Source organism: Paroedura picta, chromosome 18 (genome assembly GCF_049243985.1).
Source record: "Paroedura picta isolate Pp20150507F chromosome 18, Ppicta_v3.0, whole genome shotgun sequence".
Taxonomy (NCBI): Eukaryota; Metazoa; Chordata; class Lepidosauria; order Squamata; family Gekkonidae; genus Paroedura; species Paroedura picta.
In genome coordinates, this window is record NC_135386.1 from 7,156,189 (window position 1) to 7,174,252 (window position 18,064).

Here is an 18,064-nt window from a genome sequence, read left to right on the forward strand (position 1 = left end):
TCCAGGAGGTTGTTCTGACTTGACCGACTCCAAATCCCCAATAGCTAACGCTGAATTTTTTAACCAGCATTCATTTATTGTTAATTGAACTGCTTTAATCTAATCTTAATATGTTATCTTTGTGTATTACACCTTGTGTTTTATCCCGCCCAGAGCTGGTTTGCTCTGTATAAAATTCTACTTAATTAATAGATTAATTGACGGAGAGGCTGATTCTGTGAAGCTTCAGGGGGGGTTGGCAGGTTAGAGTGGATGAGTGATAGGGTTGAGAGTGTCCTGCATAGTGCAGGGGGTTGGACTAGATGACCCAAGAGGTCCCTTCCAACTCTATGATTCTAGATCTTCCCTCCCTCCCTCCCTCCCTCCCTCCCTCCCTCCAAGGTCTGAACTGTTACTGAGGTAATAGTCAAGATGACTTTATTCACCTTAACATTTATAACCTGCCTTTCCTGAAACAGTTTCAAGGTGATTTAGGTAAAATATGCTCCTAATCTTAAAATGCAGTAGTAAACAACCTTAAACATACAACACATTGGTTTAAAATGACTCACATGGGACCAAATGCACCCACAGGTGCTCTCTGAAAGAAAAGTATAACCTTCCCTAAATACAGGGGAGGGGAGGGACTCTCTTTATTTCAAATAGTAGAGGACTGGGAGATACTGCAGTCTTCATTTCCCTAGCCAAAGTGCCAGAAAAGTTTAGCTTCTGGGAGCAGCATAAAGTCACATACCTCTGGAAAAAGCTGTCGCTCAGATTGGTGTTCTCCCCTGGCTCTTCTAGGCGCTGACCCTCCTGTGGTTTGAGATGTCAGGCCTGTTTTCAGCAGTGGTGAAAATGAAGGCGCTGGGGAAGTAGTTATCGAATATTGTATACCGTGCCGTCTTTCACGATGCGGCGCATTGTTGAGTGATCCACGCCTGGCTTGCACGCTCTATAATTTAGCCTGGCTGGGCTCCAGGATCCAGCATGGAGCTGAAATGGGCTGGTGTGAATGCATGCTTACTTCCTTTCCTTTCAATTGGGACACGCAGTACCATTATTCAGGATTAGGCTGCTGAACTTGGGTAGCAAGCTGCTTTCCCCCTTGTTTTTTTTTACCATCATGAAAGCATTAGGGGTCCCAAGGTAGGTTAGAATAGTTTGGAATAACAGCAGTTTTGGTGAAGCTAAGCAGGTGTGGCCAATAACTGGATGCGGAACTGCCTGGCTATTTTGAAGAAGAAGAAGAAGAGCTGGTTCTTATATGCTGCTTTTCCCTACCTGAAGGAGGCTCAAAGCGGCTTACATTCACCTTCCCTTTCCTCTCCCCACAACAGACACCCTGTGGGGTGGGTGAGGCTGAGAGAGCCCTGATATTCCTGCTCGGTCAGAACAGTTTTCTCAGTGCCGTGGCGAGCCCAAGGTCACCCAGCTGGCTGCATGTGGGGGAGTGCAGAATCGAACCTGGCATGCCAGATTAGAAGTCCGCACTCCTAACCACTACACCAAACTGGCTCTGGGATCAAAAAAGGGAAATGATCCCATGGAAAAATAGCTGGATTGCTTGACCGAAGTTGGATCTGCCAATGGATGGGGCAATGGGAAGGCTGGTTGAAACAACAAGTCAATTTTGGAAAAGTAGAGAGCCCTGGGCAATGGCCCCCTTGTATGTTTGTATATGTGGGGTATGCCACCGGTTTACCTTTGGGGAAAAAAAGACCCCAACTTGGATTTCATGTTTCCCCCACTATCCGACTGAACCAAGGGGACTTGGGTTTAATGCAACCTGGCTCTTTAGTGTTCTGTTTGCTTGAGAGTTTGTTATTTATTTCTATCATATTCCTCTCTTTGGATTTCGGTATTGCCATCTCTGCCAAGGCAAATCAGGATCTCTAGACTTGTTCTTAGCCAAAAGCCCAAGGAGGACAGATTTAGTAACATTTCACGGGACCATCTCCCCTGTCCGTGCGGTCTTAATGACACTGAAGCTCTTACTGGTTACGTGCTATATTGCCCGATTTATGATTCCGTCCGTAGTCCGCTGAGTCAGGTTGTATCAAGCCATTGATTTCCTTTGGGCTGATGTCTGCCCATCAATTATCATCACTCTTGCTACGCTTGTACATTTAGCAGCTAAATGAAGGAGGACATTTGTTGAGGGAAATGTCGAGGGAACTTGAAACTGGAATTTTGTTTGCTTTTTTCCTATGTTGAATTTGTATGGTTTGGATTTTCGTGGATTCTGCATTTATTGTATTTATTCCATTGTATAGTCTTTCTTAGCCTTCCATCTTTCCGAGGTTAGAGCCTCTTGTGGCGCAGGGTGGTAAGGCAGCAGACATGCAGTCTGAAGCTCTGCCCATGAGGCTGGGAGTTCAATCCCAGCAGCCGGCTCAAGGTCGACTCAGCCTTCCATCCTTCCGAGGTCGGTAAAATGAGTACCCAGCTTGCTGCTGGGGGGTAAACGGTCATGACTGGGGAAGGCACTGGCAAACCACCCCGTATTGAGTCTGCCATGAAAACGCTGGAGGGCGTCACCCCAAGGGTCAGGCATGACTCGGTGCTTGCACAGGGGATACCTTTACCAGGGTTTACCTTTACCTTTACCTTTTTATATTCTTTCTGGTGTTGATTGTTGTGATCATCGTTCTTTCCTCTTTGTTTCCTTCTTGGTTTTGTAATAAAGCTAAGGTTTATGGCTGCAGCATCTAATAAATAAACTGGAGCTAAACTAAGTTGGCATTTCTTTTGGTGCCCTGCCCTGGGTCGCCCATGCTGTACTGATCTCACCAGATCTTGGAAGCTAAGCAGAGTCTGCCTTGGTCGGTTTTGAGATGGGAGACTAGCAAGCAAGTCCTTTGCCTTTTGCCTTGAAAGCCCCACCAGTGGTTGCCATAAGTTAGCTGTGACTTCAGCATTTTATACCGCCTTGAGCGTCTTAAGGCCCTCTTGAATCGGTATTTGGTATGGGGGTTCCAGTGGATTGTTGCCTTTAGATTTCCCTGCCTGCCTTCAGATTAAAAAAGGAAGGGGAGGAAATGCAAATATATATTGCAGGGGTGGCCAAACTGTGGCTCTCCAGATGTCCGTGGACTACAATTCCCATGAGCCCCTGCCAGCATTATAGTCCATGGACAGAACTGTAGTCCATGGACATCTGGAGAGCCACAGTTTGATCATCCCTGATAAACTACAATGTGACTAGCCTTGAATGGTGAAGCACCAGATTGAAGACTTCTCAGCAAATTCAGGGCCCATGATCTATCGTAGAGTCTCATTCCAGCACACCTTTTGTCAGAGGGGAAGAGTTTAAAGAAGATTGCCTGTCATGAGGTTACCTTGATTCCTGGGAGGTTTGCAAGCAGAGTTTCAGCAGTGGGGTAGGAAAACATGTTGGGGGCCAAGGTGCCATTAGTTACTGGGTTTTACTGGGAAAGGATAGCCGCTGTTTAGGAGACGTTTCAGGTTTAGTTGCTGAACGAAAGGGCCTGCTTATTTGAGAGCCTTATTTTTGTGGTTGGAATCTTCATTTTCTAAGCTACAGCAAAACTGTAAACCTCATGCGTTAAATGCAACTGTTCCTTTCCCTCATGGGAGGAGTCATTAGATCCAACCCTGTGCAATGTGCTGGGACATCTGCAGTATATTTGAAAGAAAAAGAAAAACAGCAATTTCCCAGCGATGCCTTCACTGCTTTGTTTAAATAAAGAGCAGTAGATCTACACCTGCCGGCTACTTAGATCTTGACAGCTGCTGTGGAGTGCTGGCATAATCCAAATTATGCTTTGTTTAATACATAATCGAGTGCCTGAACAAAACACAAAGAGGGATAATAATTTGAGATTGTGTCCAACGCGTACACGTGGGTGTGTATCATTTAGGGATGAGCAAGCGCCCTTCTCTTTCCCCTCTCCCTGGATTTAGTTGTTGTTCCACTTGGATTGCTTTCCGGTTTAACTTGGGGAGCTTCTCAGCAAAGTTGTGTAGCTGCTGTTATGCTTGCTTTGCTGCAGCATTCAGCTCATGATGTCTTCCGCTCCTCTTACTCTTGCAGGTGGCTGATCCTGAAAGTCCATACACACCTTTGACGCGGCGGGGGGAACAAGGAATCTCGGTGTGACGGCTGAAACCCTGCGTAGGCTGCCCATGCGCAGTGGCCTGCCCAGAAATCAAGAGCTGAAGAATGGCAGATTTCTAAGTCATCCGTGCTGCTCCAGAGGCAAGATCAGGTAATTAGGAAAAAAAAACCAAATCAGGGGAGAAATTGGCATGGGTGGGGGACAGAATTATTCAAGGATCCTTACATTTGTTGTGGTTTTGCTTTTTAACCTGCCTAGGCATCGTGGGAAGGGGTTGGCTTGTGTGTAGTTTAGAGAGAGAAGGAATGGTTTCTGCACGTGAAACCTCCATATCTAGTGGCATATGAAAGTAGCTTTCTTAGGTAGGCAATAATCGGCCACCGTGTGTGAATCGGCCTTTAAAGGCAGATATGGCAAAAACTTAAATGGACTCTGAGCTTAAATGGACTCCGGGGAATGGTAGAGGACAAGGGAGACCTGGGGGATTGTTGTCCATGGGGTCGCGATGGGTCAGACACGACTTTGCAACTAACAACAACATGGCAAAAACAGAAAAGTACAATAATAGAATCATCGAGTTGGAAGGGGCCATCTAGCCCAACCCCCTGCTCAATGCAGGATCAACCTGAAGCATCCAGGAGAAGGATCTGTCCAGCCGCTGCTTGAAGGCCACCAGTGAGGGGGAGCTCACCACCTTCTTAGAGCACGGAAGGGTAAGTAGATCATCGAGGGTGGGGAAGGTCTTGCACAGTGCAGTGGGAAGGCCAGAGGGAGTCCAGAACACCTGAGGATGTCTCCAGAGTGGCTCTTAAGGTCCGTTGGGAATGCATCTGCAGAGACAAAACCGCGTTTCCTTTTAACTTGCATTTTGCTCCGAGCCTGCGACGCTGCTTTTTAGTAATGCATTTAAAAAACAACATCAACCACCGCCTTCCTACTCACAGAAAAGCGCATCCAAGTCCTGTCTGTCGTGTTTAGAGATATGCCAATCTGTGTGACATGGTTTTCTCCTGAGGGTGGGGAAGCGATACAAAAAATTCCCCACCTAACCAATTTGAAAACACCAAGTAGGGTTGAGCTGCATCTCCTGCGGCATTACACAACGCAAATGGGAACGCGGTGGAAAATGACTCAGATTGTCCACAGCGAAATGGGGAGGGCTTTCGGTCTTGGGTTTGGTTGAGGCCGGGTGGGCAGAAGATCTTGCCCCTCCTGCACGTTCTCCCACTGATACCATGATCCCTGGACACTTGGCAAATTGGGGGAGGTAAGGTGGGGTTTTTTCTAGTTTGTTGTGGGATTTGGGATCCGCAGGCTCTTACGTATTTCATTGTATTGTTTTTGTGTGTTGGCTCATGTTTTGTTGCAGTCATCTGCCCCGAGCCACCAGGTTGGGAGCAGCGGACTATAAGTATAATAATGAATAAATAAAATCAATAAAAAGAGGTGAACAGATCTAGTCAGGCACTTTAAGTTGCAGGTTGTTCCTAAGGAGAGGGAGCCAAGAAGGAGGAGAGCAAAAGAAAAAGATAAAAACTTGGGTAGAAGTGTGTGTGTGTGCATTCATTCATTCATTCATTCATTCATTCATTCACTCACTCATTCATTCATTCATTCATTCATTCATTCATTCATTCATTCATAAACCTCCCTCCCCAAAGGCTCAGGGCAGTTCACATAAAACAGAACAGAAACAGATAACGGTTAGAAGAACGTATCTTTTACTGGGTTGTGTCTGGCAGATTTTGTGCTGACCATAGAGAAAAAGGAGGGCTGATCTCACATTATTTCTGCACTCGCCTTGACTTACATGGCTTCATGTTTGCAAGGCTCCCCTTCTCAGAGTTATCAGGAGCCCCTAAAGCAGGGGTAGTCAACCTGTGGTCCTCCAGATGTTCATGCGTTTGCTGGCAGGGGGCTCATGGGAATTGTAGTCCATGAACATCTGGAGGACCACAGGTTGACTACCCCTGCCCTAAGGGAAGAAGAAGAAGAAGAAGAGTTGGTTCTTATATGCCGCTTTTCCCTACCCGAAGGAGGCTCAAAGCGGCTTACAGTCGCCTTCCCATTCCTCTCCCCACAACAGACACCCTGTGGGGTGGGTGAGGCTGAGAGAGCCCTGATATCACTGCCCGGTCAGAACAGTTTTAGCAGTGCCGTGGCGAGCCCAGGGTCACCCAGCTGGTTGCATGTGGAGGATTGCAGAATTGAACCCGGCATGCCAGATTAGAAGTCTGCACTCCTAACCACTACACCAAACTGGGAAGGCAGAGAAAGATCCTAGTGTCCCTTAACTTCACACCTGCTGGGCACCAGATGCATTCCTGGAAACCATCTCGAGCTACTGAGTTCACTTAAGTGGCTTCAAAGGGTAGCCTTGCTGGCCAGCCGGTAAAGCACCTTTGAGTTCAGTAGTCCTTTAAGAGACCCTGAAACCCTTCTTGGTCTCTGAGGTGCCACTGGACTGGGATCTGACTCTTTTAAGCAGATGTGTCGGCAGTCCCCTTGAAGATACTCGGCAGTCTGAAGATGTTGGAAGAAGGTCCCGTGGTCTTCACGCTCTTCCCTCACAAACATGATTTGCCCAGGATTGTGCAACAAACAGCACACCGTTCTGCAGGGCCTTCCACCAGGCCTTGGTTGAGGCCGGGCTGAGCTGTAGGAAGATCTTTCCACCCCTCTGGTGCTCCAGTAGCCTATTATATCGTCCCTGGATTGATTGCAGAAAACTGTTGGCTTGGTGAGTTTAATGGTTGGGAGGTGAGAGCTGGGGGTGTGCTAGGGAAGGTGGGAGGGAAATAGTTTTGCTAATGTTTTACTGATGTACTGCATTTTTAATGATTGTTAGCCGCCGCGAGTTAGCTGGGTAGAAGCGGTGAATTAGAAATAAAAAAAAAACAAATAAAACTTCTCACTGAGTCTTGAGAAGGCTAGCTTCGCTGAAAAAGACGGTCACACTCGGAGACGTGGAAGGCAGTGGGTAAAGAAGGAAATCCAGGAGGAGATGGCTTGACTTGATAATGGCAGTCTTCCGTTTGCAAGACCTCTTAACAAGGGGACATCTTGAATGTCCTCAATTCATAGGGCCGCTGTAAGCCAGCAGTGTCTTGAGGGTGCGTAAGATTATCAATTATCAACTATCAATTATCAGATTTATTTCCCGCCACTCCCAGAGCCGGCTCGGGGCGGGTTACAGATGTCCGATAAAAAACCCCCTTAAAACCCACATTAAAAGGACGCAAAAAATTCAAGCCATAAAGCACAATAGAAATGAGGACATGGCAGACTATTACCCCACCCGACTCTACCTCAAGCGGGGGGAGGAAGGAGGGTTAAGATGACTCAAGGTGTTGCTTAATGCTGGAGGCCCCCGCCCTCAATCTCCCTCCCCGGCCTCAACCATAGACCTGGCGGAAGAGCTCCATTTTGCAGGCCCTGCGGAATACAGAGATCATTGACTTGAATGGATTTACAAGGTGCAACTCTGCTTAGGGGGGACACAGTTTTTGTTGCAAAGCTCTGCTGGGTCCAAGGTGGCGACAGGCAGGATCAAGGAGTGCGCCGTGCAGGCCACCTGATGTCATCTCTGCCTCTCTCCCGCCACCCCTGCCTTTCCCAGCCCTCGGCTGTCTCCCGCCATAGTTTCTGTGACTTCAGTTTGGCAGCCGTCCTGCAGACGCTTCCCTCCCTGGCTGCGTGCTTCGTTGTAACCAGCGAAGAAAGCTCGAGGGAAATTAATCTGTCTTCCACCCACCAACTCACGGAAAGATTAACATCTGGCTGTACTGGATGAGGGCAGCCAACTGGAAAGGATCCTGGCGTTCCACCCCGTTTCTGCCAGGGATGGGAATAAACGTCCTAATCCTAGGCATCGGAGCTGGCACGCTTTCTGACAATACCTTGAGCGGGTGCCGCATGAGGACGTTGCTTTCTTCTCAAACCCCTCCTCCCTGGTGTTTTTGTTGTGACTGTTAGCAATACCCCACATGGGAACATTTCCCATGAATCAACCTGAGGTGGGGCAACAGGCCCAAGATTTAAAGGTTTAGGACAGGGCAAGAGGTGTTTCATAGAATCATAGAGTTGGAAGGGGCCAAACAGGCCATCTAGTCATAGAATCATAGAATCATAGAGTTGGAAGGGGCCATACAGGCCATCTAGTCATAGAATCATAGAATCATAGAGTTGGAAGGGGCCATACAGGCCATCTAGTCCAACCCCCCTGCTCATAGAATCATAGAATCATAGAATCATAGAATCATAGAATCATAGAATCATAGAATCATAGAATCATAGAATCGGAAGGGGCCATACAGGCCATCTAGTCCAACCCCCTGCTCAACGCAGGATCAGCCCAAAGCATCCTAAAGCATCCAAGAAAAGTGTGCATCCAACCTTTGCTTGAAGACTGCCAATGAGGGGGAGCTCACCACCTCCTTAGGCAGCCTATTCCCTTACACAGGCACGATTGATTCCTGAATGATGGACATGGGGAGGTAGCATCTGAAGGGAGATTTCCTTTCTCCCCTGCCGGTTCTGGACTGCTGGTAGACCCTGCGTGTGCTTTATGCCAGTAGCGAACTCAAGGTCAAGCTGGGTGTCTCGGGAAGCTTTGTTTGGCCTGGAGGCTGGCGAAGGGTGTCGTGGCCAGCTTTTGAGGAAGCTACGTTTCACGGACTCGGCACACACACACACCCTCCCCGCTAGAGACGTCAAGAAAAAACAGCTTGCCAAGTGGGTGTTTATGATCTAAGAAGTACGATGAGAAATTAAGCATCAAAAGCACCTAAATCCCGCAAAACTCTTCAGCGGGGAGAACACTTTGTGTGTATTTGTGTCTGCACACTTGTAATCAATTTGCTGCACTTCCCACCCCCAAACTTGCTTCACTCATCTCATTATCCGCAGCATCTGAAACTTTAGTGGGTTACATTTGTCACCAAATGGAGGTTTGCCTGTTTTTTTTGTCTTTTGAAGAGAGAGGGGGAAATCGTCTGTGTAAAACGTGCAGAAATTGCTTTCCAATTAGGTGCTTCGTAATTTTGTTTGCAGCAGAAGGGAGGACGTGGCTGGTTTTGTGCATTTTGCTTGTGTTCAAAGGGAAAGCAGCGTTCTCTTTCTCCCTTGCTCTTTTTCCCCCCTGTGCTGCTTCAATGTTCTGCTGCCTGTCTTTCAACAGATGTGCTTACTCTGGCAGCGTTCAGGAATAAGTTGTATCTCCCCCACCCCTGTTGCCCCTCCTCCTGAAGGCACCCACCAATTTATATACAATTCATAACCAGTTTATCTACAATCATGAACAATGGATCTTCACGCCATTGGTCAGTTTGGGCTTAATTTCCGTGAAAGATTTTACATAATTGTATGGGTGGGGGTACCCACAGCATGAGGAACTGGATTAAAGGGTCGTGGCATTAGGAAGGCTGAGAACCACTGCACTACACCAAGCCGGAGATCCACGAGAACAGATTTGCAAGACGTTATATTTTTCGGCATTTTGCTCTGGCAGATTTCACCAGTTTTATCTATTGAGGAAGCTCTTAGCAAGTCTAAGCTTCTTAAAGGTACTTACTACAGTTCTTGATTTGGGAAGCATCTCAAGTGCCCGAAAAGCTTGCAAATCGAAAGGGGGGGATTCAGAGAGGGGTGCTGCTTCTTCCCGATCAAAAGTAAGAGAAGATGTCTTCCTTCCCAGCAAGGAGTGGGGAAACGCATACTATTGTTGTCAGGATTCATAAGGAGACGATTGGGGAGGGAGGGGGGGAAGAGGGCGAAAAGATTCAAGTCTCTGGCTTTTACCAGGAGGTGTCACTGCAGTTCAATAGGAACCGCGGAGACAAAAGCGCTTCCAACCTCACCGGAATTGTTCCCCCTGTCACTTGCGGTTAGTGGTTTAGCAAGCGATGCCATGCAACTCTGCTCGGAGAGACGTTATGTATGTGTATGCTTACAAATTTTTGGCCTTGTGCTCTCGAGCACAGCTGTGCGTTGGGTGGAACACTGTGTTTGCAGTTGACGGATGTGACGATCAGCAGTCGGCGTTGAGCGCCGATCCGGCTGCACCTGAGAAACCTCCCCCCCCCACCCACCTTCTCTGTTTGGGTTCACCAGAGGGAAGGCAGGAAGCAGGTACCTAACGATCTCTCCCTGGAGAGCGTGTGTGTGTTTTTTTTAAAAAATGGATTTTAATTGTTGCTTGCGTTGATTGTTTCTTCCTCTCAACCACCAATTTTGGAGCTTCCTTTTGGATGAAGAGTGGGATAAGGATGCGTCAAGGCAGGGATAGAGCGCCTGCTTGGAGTGTAGAATTATCCAGGTGCAGTCCCGGACATCTCTGGCTAAAAAAGGATTGGGTAGTAGATGATCTTCAATGAGGGACCCTGGAGAGCTGCCACCAGTTTGTGTAAACATGACTGGCTACGATGGACCAAGAATTCAATGTATGACAGCCTCCTATGATCAAGTGTCAGGTGATCAGTGTCATGGGAGGTAAACCCATCTCTGTGAGTTGTTCCATCTGCTGAGGCAGGAAGAAGAATTAATTGGGAGGGAGGGTCAGGGGGCTGGGGAAACTCAAACCTTTCAGTCTAAAAATTTCAAGGCGGCTCACCGAATAGAAGACGACGACTTGTTTTTTATACTCCGCTTTTCACTGCCTAAAGGATCTCAAATCGACTTGCAATCCCCTTCCCTTCCTCTCCCCACAACAGGCACCCTGTGAGGGAGGTGAGACTGAGAAAGCTCTAACAGGACTGCTCGGTCAGAACAGCACTATCAGGGCTGTGACAGGCCCCAGGTCACCCAGTTAACTGCATGTGGAGGAGCGGGGAATCTAGCCCGGCTTGCTGGCTCAAGTTAAATAAAACAAACATCAGTACAAGACATTTCTGAGAATAAATTCACCTTAAAAATGTCAGTGAAAGTAGAGAGAAGGGAGTATGCTAGCGATAGCATTTTCACACCCCAAAAAAGAGAGTTCAGTCTTTGTTTATTAAAACAAATCTAGATACTTAGGTATTCTTATATGTGACAAGAAGCCAGTGATGTAGAATGGAGCTTGGGGTGACTCATAGTGTGGTGACACCCATAATATACAGAGGCAAGGATGCCTAAATGTGACCAGAGGGGAACTTTTTGCTTATGTGGAACATTGTAATGCTGGCTTTCCATTCAGTTTAGCGACCGCCAGGAGGCAAACAATCCAAAATGTTAAAAACCAAGTTTCCCCCCCCATAGGGTATATTTACTTATTTATGCCATTTTTATAGTATATAATTACGAAACAAATACATTAAAAAAATTATTTCCCTTGTTTGCAATCTGCTTTTCTCACTGAGATGCAAGTCAATGCAATCAACTGGATGGTATAACCAGTAAATGATGCAATAGTGTTTAGATTGCAGAAATCTGGAACAAAGCTGAAATCTGGAACAAAGCTGAGGGATGTATGTGTGTTTAGCAATTGCTGCAGTTATATATGTGTATGTGTGTGTATGAATATATGGGGGGGGGGGAATTCCACACCAGTGGCCACTGGCAGTGCATTGTCACAGAGCTACATGCTCTGCCACGTTCTGGGTCTCCAAGAGGGACACATTTTGGGAGCAGACCTGGTCTCTCCCAGATCTGTGCATCCCTACGGATGCAGTTGAGGCAGAATGGTTCCTCCATGCGGTGAGGCAGCAGAAACATGGGATTGCGTGAGAATGCAATCCCATCTTCCTGCCCCAAAACTGTAAAGCCAACTGGGGCATTTTTGGCCCCTCCCAACCTCCATAGGAGGGAGAGGAGCTGGGCCTTGAAGGCCCAGTTCTTCTGCATCCACACAGCCTTCCGCTGGGCTAGGTCCCGCTGTCCCCCAGAGCGCTTAAGGGAACATGGAAAATATCCATGTAGCCCCTGGGGATAGTGCTTCAATCTGTCTCTGACAAACCAGAGATTGTGTATTTATTTAGAAAACGGGTATGTCACTTCTCTCCCAGAGACCTGCAAGGGGCAAGGTACAACCGAAGCAATCCGACAAAAGCCAGCCCAAGACCTCACAGACAAGGCTGGGCATAAAAATGGCATAAAACAAAACATTGAGCAGCCAGAAATGATCATTCATAAAATGGCCCTTCTCAACCAGGGGTCCGTGAAACCCTGGGGTTTCTTGATGGCCCTGGAAGGGTTTCCTGAGTGGAAGGGAGTTCACGGGAATTAATTATTTTTTGATATTCTTAAAATATTTGTTAACCATTTATCAGGTGATATGACCATATCTGGTCATGTTGACCTGCTCCCCTCCTTCCAAAATGGCCAGTGATGAGCCTAGAGGGGGTGGGAAGGGGAGTGACTCCCAGTGGGTATGTCAACACCTCTGCTTCCCAGCCATAGTATGCATGATCACACAACTTCTGTGGTTTCTCAGAGCCTAAAGAATGTTTCAGGGGTTTCTCAATGGTAAAAAAGTTGAGAAAGGCCGCTGTATTGGCCTGTTAATTCCAGTAAGCTTTTTTGGGAGGCAAATGGAAAGGCAGAAGAACTACCGTTGAAGGCCAGGGGGTTGCAGTGGTGAAGAGTCATGGACTTTAACCACGTTTGATTCCTCACTCCACCTCCACATGAAGCCTGCTGGGTGACCTTGAGTCAGTCACAGTTCTCTCAGCCTCCCCTACTTCACAGGTTTTCTGTTGTGGGGAGAGGAAGGGCAGGGAAGTGTAAATCACTTTGAGAGTCCTTAAGGTTGACAGAAGCGGGGCATAAAAAGCACCTCTTCTTCTGAGTCTGTCTTGGGCTACAATTTCTGGAAAGCCCCAGAAGCATCCTGTCCCTCTGTCCTCCCATTTCCATTCCACTGCTTTTACCATCATGGAATTTGTAGCCCTTCTGCATGAAGGGGAGTCTCCCTTTGTGGTTGTGGGGCTGACGTTTTTGATTCTCCTGATGTCTTTGTTGTCTTGTTAGGATTTGTAAAATATGAAGGCTTCTCTTTTGCGGCGGCTTCAAAAGGAGGGGGGTGGCATGACATTCGGAAGGCAAGCTTTTCATATAGCCTTACAATGTCTGATGGGAGTTTTTATGTTCTTTGTGAAATGAAAAATACCTAATAAAAGAAGTGTGAAATCTGGCTTGATTTCACTTTCTATTTTGGTTCTTTGGTTTATAACGGCGTATATTGCTCCGCTCTAATATTGCTTTTTTCGCTTGACCTGAAGAAAGTCATGCCAGGTTGCCTTTATAGGTTTGTTGACAGAATTTTTCTCTCTGGGACTCTTAACTGTAGGGCGAATGTTGATCTTAGTGTGTCATTATCTGTAAGCACTTCCAGCAGCGGATTTTATCATCACATTTGGATATTGCACATACATTTCACTGTTTCCTGCCCCGTAACTTTTGTCGGGTTTTACTACATGTATGTCCACAGTGTAGACAAATCTGTTCTACGACGTAAGATCTTAAGGGGTGATACCTAATTTAGACTTCACTTTTATAGGTTTGAGCTTAATAATCTAGTGCAGCGTGGTTCACATCAGTAGAACTCTTAGAACTTGCTGTAGAATCTACAACATTCCTTTACAAAACATATCATATCTATTATTCTGGTATATTAGATAATTAGATATATTATGCATCACTCTTTGGCATAGGAGGTGGTTTTGCTGAAATAGAATGTTTGGCTAACGAACCTTTCCAAGTAGATCCAAAATGTTTTTAATCAAACTTTGTCACTTGCTTACTAATTGACTGGGTAAGTTATTTCACATTTGTAATCTGCCTTGAGTCCTTGAAATGTCATAGTCCCATTGTATACGGCACTGGCCAGACCACACCTGGAGTACTGTGTGCAGTTCTGGAGGCCTCACTTCAAGAAGGACGCAGATAAAATTGAAAGGGTACAGAGGAGAGCGACGAAGATGATCTGGGGCCAAGGGACCAAGCCCTATGAAGATAGGTTGAGGGACTTGGGAATGTTCAGCCTGGAGAAAAGGAGGTTGAGAGGGGACATGATAGCCCTCTTTAAGCATTTGAAAGGTTGTCACTTGGAGGAGGGCAGGATGCTTGCCGGGGTCACCCTAAGTCTGTTTCATCTTGATAGCACATACAGCATTAGTCACTCCTTGTTGCCCAGATGTGCCTTAGGAAGGGCTGGAGGAATGCCAGATGGATTATTCAGGTGCTTCCATCTTGCTGGGATGGCTGTGTCTCCTCCTTGGCTTGGTTGTATTCCTGATGGATCAGCAAGCCTAGAAAAACGGGAGGAGGATCATACAGCAAGTGGACTTGAGGTTGCTCTTCAATAAGAACTCAGCCTAGGTTCCTTCCTTCAGCTGCACTGGTGGATGCATGCATCATCACTTGCACACTGTTGACCTTTTGGTTGACTTCCATTCTGGTGTATGTGTGGCTTTTAAAAACAATCTAGAGGAGCCTCATGTATACAAAGGGCTCCAAGCTTTAGATTAGTTTTCGAAGCACCAGAGGGAGAAATCTATGTAAATGCAATCTGACAATCTGTCAAGGACCAGGAGTGCTCATGAGCTATGTCTGCCTCTGTATCCTTCCCGCTTCGAGTGGATGTTTTTGGCCCTTTACCCTTTGTTGGCTCAGAGGCCTGGGAGGTGGGTCAGCCAAATGTGCCTGCTACAGAGGAATCTCTTTGCATTTTGGAAAAGAAGGAAGTCTACTCAGCTGGTTCTTTTTGCAGTTGGGCTTTGACAAGGCATTGCAGAGAGTCCTGCCTTGTCAGAACGTGGGCCTAAAAGGCAACGGAGAGGATATTCACAGAGTCATTCAGCACAGTAGAATCATAGAATCATGAATGGTACCTCGAGTGTCATCTAGTCCAACCCCCCTTAGAATGCAGGAAATTCACAACTACCTGCCCATTCACAGTGATCCTAATCCCATGTCCAGAGGAAGCTCATCCCCAACAAAACCCTAGAATCCCTGGCCAGTCTGGCCTGGAAGAATTTCCAGGTTGTGTACATATTTATCTACTTCATTTTAAACCCCGCATTTCTCTCCAATTTACCAGCTTGGCCTAGTGGTTAATCCGGTGAGCTGGGCTTGATTCCCCGCTCCCCCACATGCAGCCAGCTGGGTGACCTTGGGCTAATCGCAGTCCTATTAGAGCTGTTCTGACCGAGCAGTGATATCCGGGCTCTCTCAGCCTCACCTATCTCCCAGTTGGTCTGTTGTGGGGAGAGGAAGGTGAGTGTAAGCCACTTTGAGACCCCTTCTGGTAGAGAAAAGTGGGGTATAAAACCAACTCTTCTCCTCTCTATACCTCCATTTTTTTTCCTCACTGTGTATGTAGTCCGTGCAACTAGCCCATGGCAAAATGGACTTGCAACATGCCCCAAAATATATAGTTAGCTCAGGATATTGGTACTAATAGATCTTAAACGCTGAAAGGTCAAATGATGGACAGTCCCTTTTATACAAAATATACAAGAAGAATGATCAAAACAAGCATGATATGGCCAAAGTAAGTGAGTTGGAGTTTTGTGATTTTGCCTACCAGTGACACATCAGGCTTCATGCTCTGTAGTATTTCCTTGTTTGTGACTTCCGTTGTCCACGGGACCGGCAGAAGCCTTCTCCAACACCAGAGTTCAGATGAATCAATTCTCCTCTTGCCTGATTTTTTTCATCGTCCAATTTTCACAGCCATAATTTGCCTTATAATTTACAGCTTCCCCCTTCCCGCACACGCGCACACACACACCATGTCAGGGGTACGAAGCAGGTACCCTTGTTTCCTCCTGAACAATACTGATTATGGAGAATGGAACACATCACATGGGGAACTTACGGAGGACAAGGCATCGAGGATGAGTGACATGCAGTATCGTAAATCCTCTCGTATCCTTCGACTGCACACGGTTCAACAAAGGACATTTGGCCCCAGCCTGTAGATTGATTTTTCTGGTCAAACAGAGCAGGGTGCCTTGGCACGGCGGTGTGTATGTGCTTGTGTGTGGTTCTCTCTGTCAGAATGATGAGGTGGCCAGCCCAGCATGTGTCTCCGTGACCTTGGATTCAAAGCTTCCTTATGGATTACCGAGACAGAATTGTCACCCAGGAGTAATAGCCTGAGAAGCAGCCTGGTTGACGACAACTCGTGTTCCTTGGCCTTTGCTACGCCTGCATGTTTTTTTCCCTGCGTTATGTGACAAATGAGCCACAAACTTGCAAAGACAAATCAAGCAGAAGGAAACGGCTTGGAAGGAGGAGGATTGTTTTTTATTTGTCCTCAGCCAAAGAAGACATCTGCACAGCTGTTACGATAGTGGGCGCCCTGACCCGGATGGTCCAAGGACACGCACACCTGGGAGATGGAAGTCACTCCTGGGACACTGTTGTCGGGTCTTAAGCTGGTACACAATTCCATGTTGGGAACAGGTGACTGGCTTGTGGGAGGCTGGGCAAACTTGGAGAGCCAGCTTGGTGTAGTGGTTAGGAGTGTGGACTTCTAATCTGGTGAGCTGGGTTTGATTCCCTGCTCTTCTTCCACATGCAGCCAGCTGGGTGACCTTGGGCTGACCACAGCACTAATAAAGCTGTTCTGACTGAGCAGGAATATCAAGGCTCTCTCAGCCTCACCTCCCTCACAGGGTGTCTGTTGTGGGGAGAGGAATGGGAAGGCGACTGTAAGCCACTTTGAGCCTCCTTCAGGTAGGGGAAAGCAGCATATAAGAACCAGCTCTTCTTCTTCTTCTTCTTCTTCTTCTTCTTCTTCTTCTTCAAAATAGCCAGGCAGTTCCGCATCCAGTTATTGGCCACACCTGCTTAGTTTCACCGAAGTTGCTGTTATTCCAAACCAGGGTGTCTGTTGTGGGGAGAGGAAAGGGAAGGCGAAGGTAAGCCGCTTTGAGATTCCTTCAGGTAGAGAAAAATGGCATAGAAGAACCAACTCTTCTTCTTGTCCCAGCCCAGCCTGGCTGTTCCTCTTTCATAAACAGGGCTCTGCTGGGTCGCCTTTGACTGGTGTTCAGATTGTGAATTGGTTACCTCGTCATCTCAGCTTTCAATTTCCTAGGCTATAAATCATTTGCTCGCCCCCCCCCCGCCCCTGCCACTTCCCTCACCAGATTGCATCTCATCCTCCCCCCCCCCCCCCAAACTTTTTAAACCAGAAGTACAACTCACTTTAAGAGGATTATTGCCGAAGTTAATTCTTCCCCTCTATCCTTTCTGCCACTGATTCTCTGCCCTAGCTTTTTTTCCATTCCAAAAGGCAATTTGGTTCCTGCCTAATGCGTAGGTTTGTAAAAAGTTAAAGAATGGCGGCTTCAAAAGTAGCAGTTACCCTTCAGTGCTCTGTGTGAGCCTTTGTTTGTCAATGAAGATCTTTAGGCAGGGAAACATAATACGTAGAGTTTTTCAGGTGAATTAAGAGCCCCTCGAGGTGCGTGATCAGTAATGTTGGGTTTGTGCAGCTTTCCCTGTGAAGAAGCATAATCTCTTCTTACTTATTGTGCTGTTATTACCATTCGGGGAAAAAAAAATATGAAAACAACCCTCTATTTTGTGTTTACTCAGTGCAAAGTGCAACAACTTCAATAACTGCTTTTTTTAAGTACTGCATAAAACGAGGGTGCGTACAAGGGGGGAGATTCAGCAAGAGTGGAAAGTTTAAAGTACATGGGTGTGTGTGTGTGTGTGTGTCTGTCTTCAGAGCACTGGCCCTGTCCTGGATAGGCCAGGCTTGTAGAGGTTAAGAGCGGCATCTTCTAATCTGGCGAGCTGGTTTTGATTCCCCGCTCCTCCACATGTAGCCAGCTGGGGGGGGACCTTGGGCTAATCATAGTGCTGTTCTGACTGAGCAGTCCTGTTTGAGCTCTCTCAGCCCCACCTCCCTCACAGGGTGCCTGTTGTGGGGAGAGGAAGGGAAGGGGATTGTAAGCTGCTTTGAGACTCCTTCAGGCAGTGAAAAGCAGGGTATAAAAACCAATTCTTCCTCCTCCTCCTCCTCTTCGTCTTCCTTTCTCCTTCCCCTTCTCTGCTAAGCAAGGTTG

The 18,064-nt window shown here is 47.1% G+C and overlaps 1 protein-coding gene across 11 annotated transcripts in view; it reads left to right on the forward strand.

The window, feature by feature from the left end:
• SEMA6D (semaphorin 6D) overlaps positions 1-18,064 on the forward strand; it is a 686,652-nt gene that overhangs the window by 396,263 nt on the left and 272,325 nt on the right. For 10 of the 11 annotated variants that reach the window (XM_077318063.1, XM_077318062.1, XM_077318066.1 and 7 more), the window contains exon 2: positions 4,037-4,211. The exons of the other annotated variant lie outside the window; for it this stretch is intronic. The gene's annotated coding sequence lies outside the window, so the exon portion shown is untranslated. The remainder of the gene's footprint in view (positions 1-4,036; positions 4,212-18,064) is intronic. 11 annotated transcript variants of the gene reach the window in all.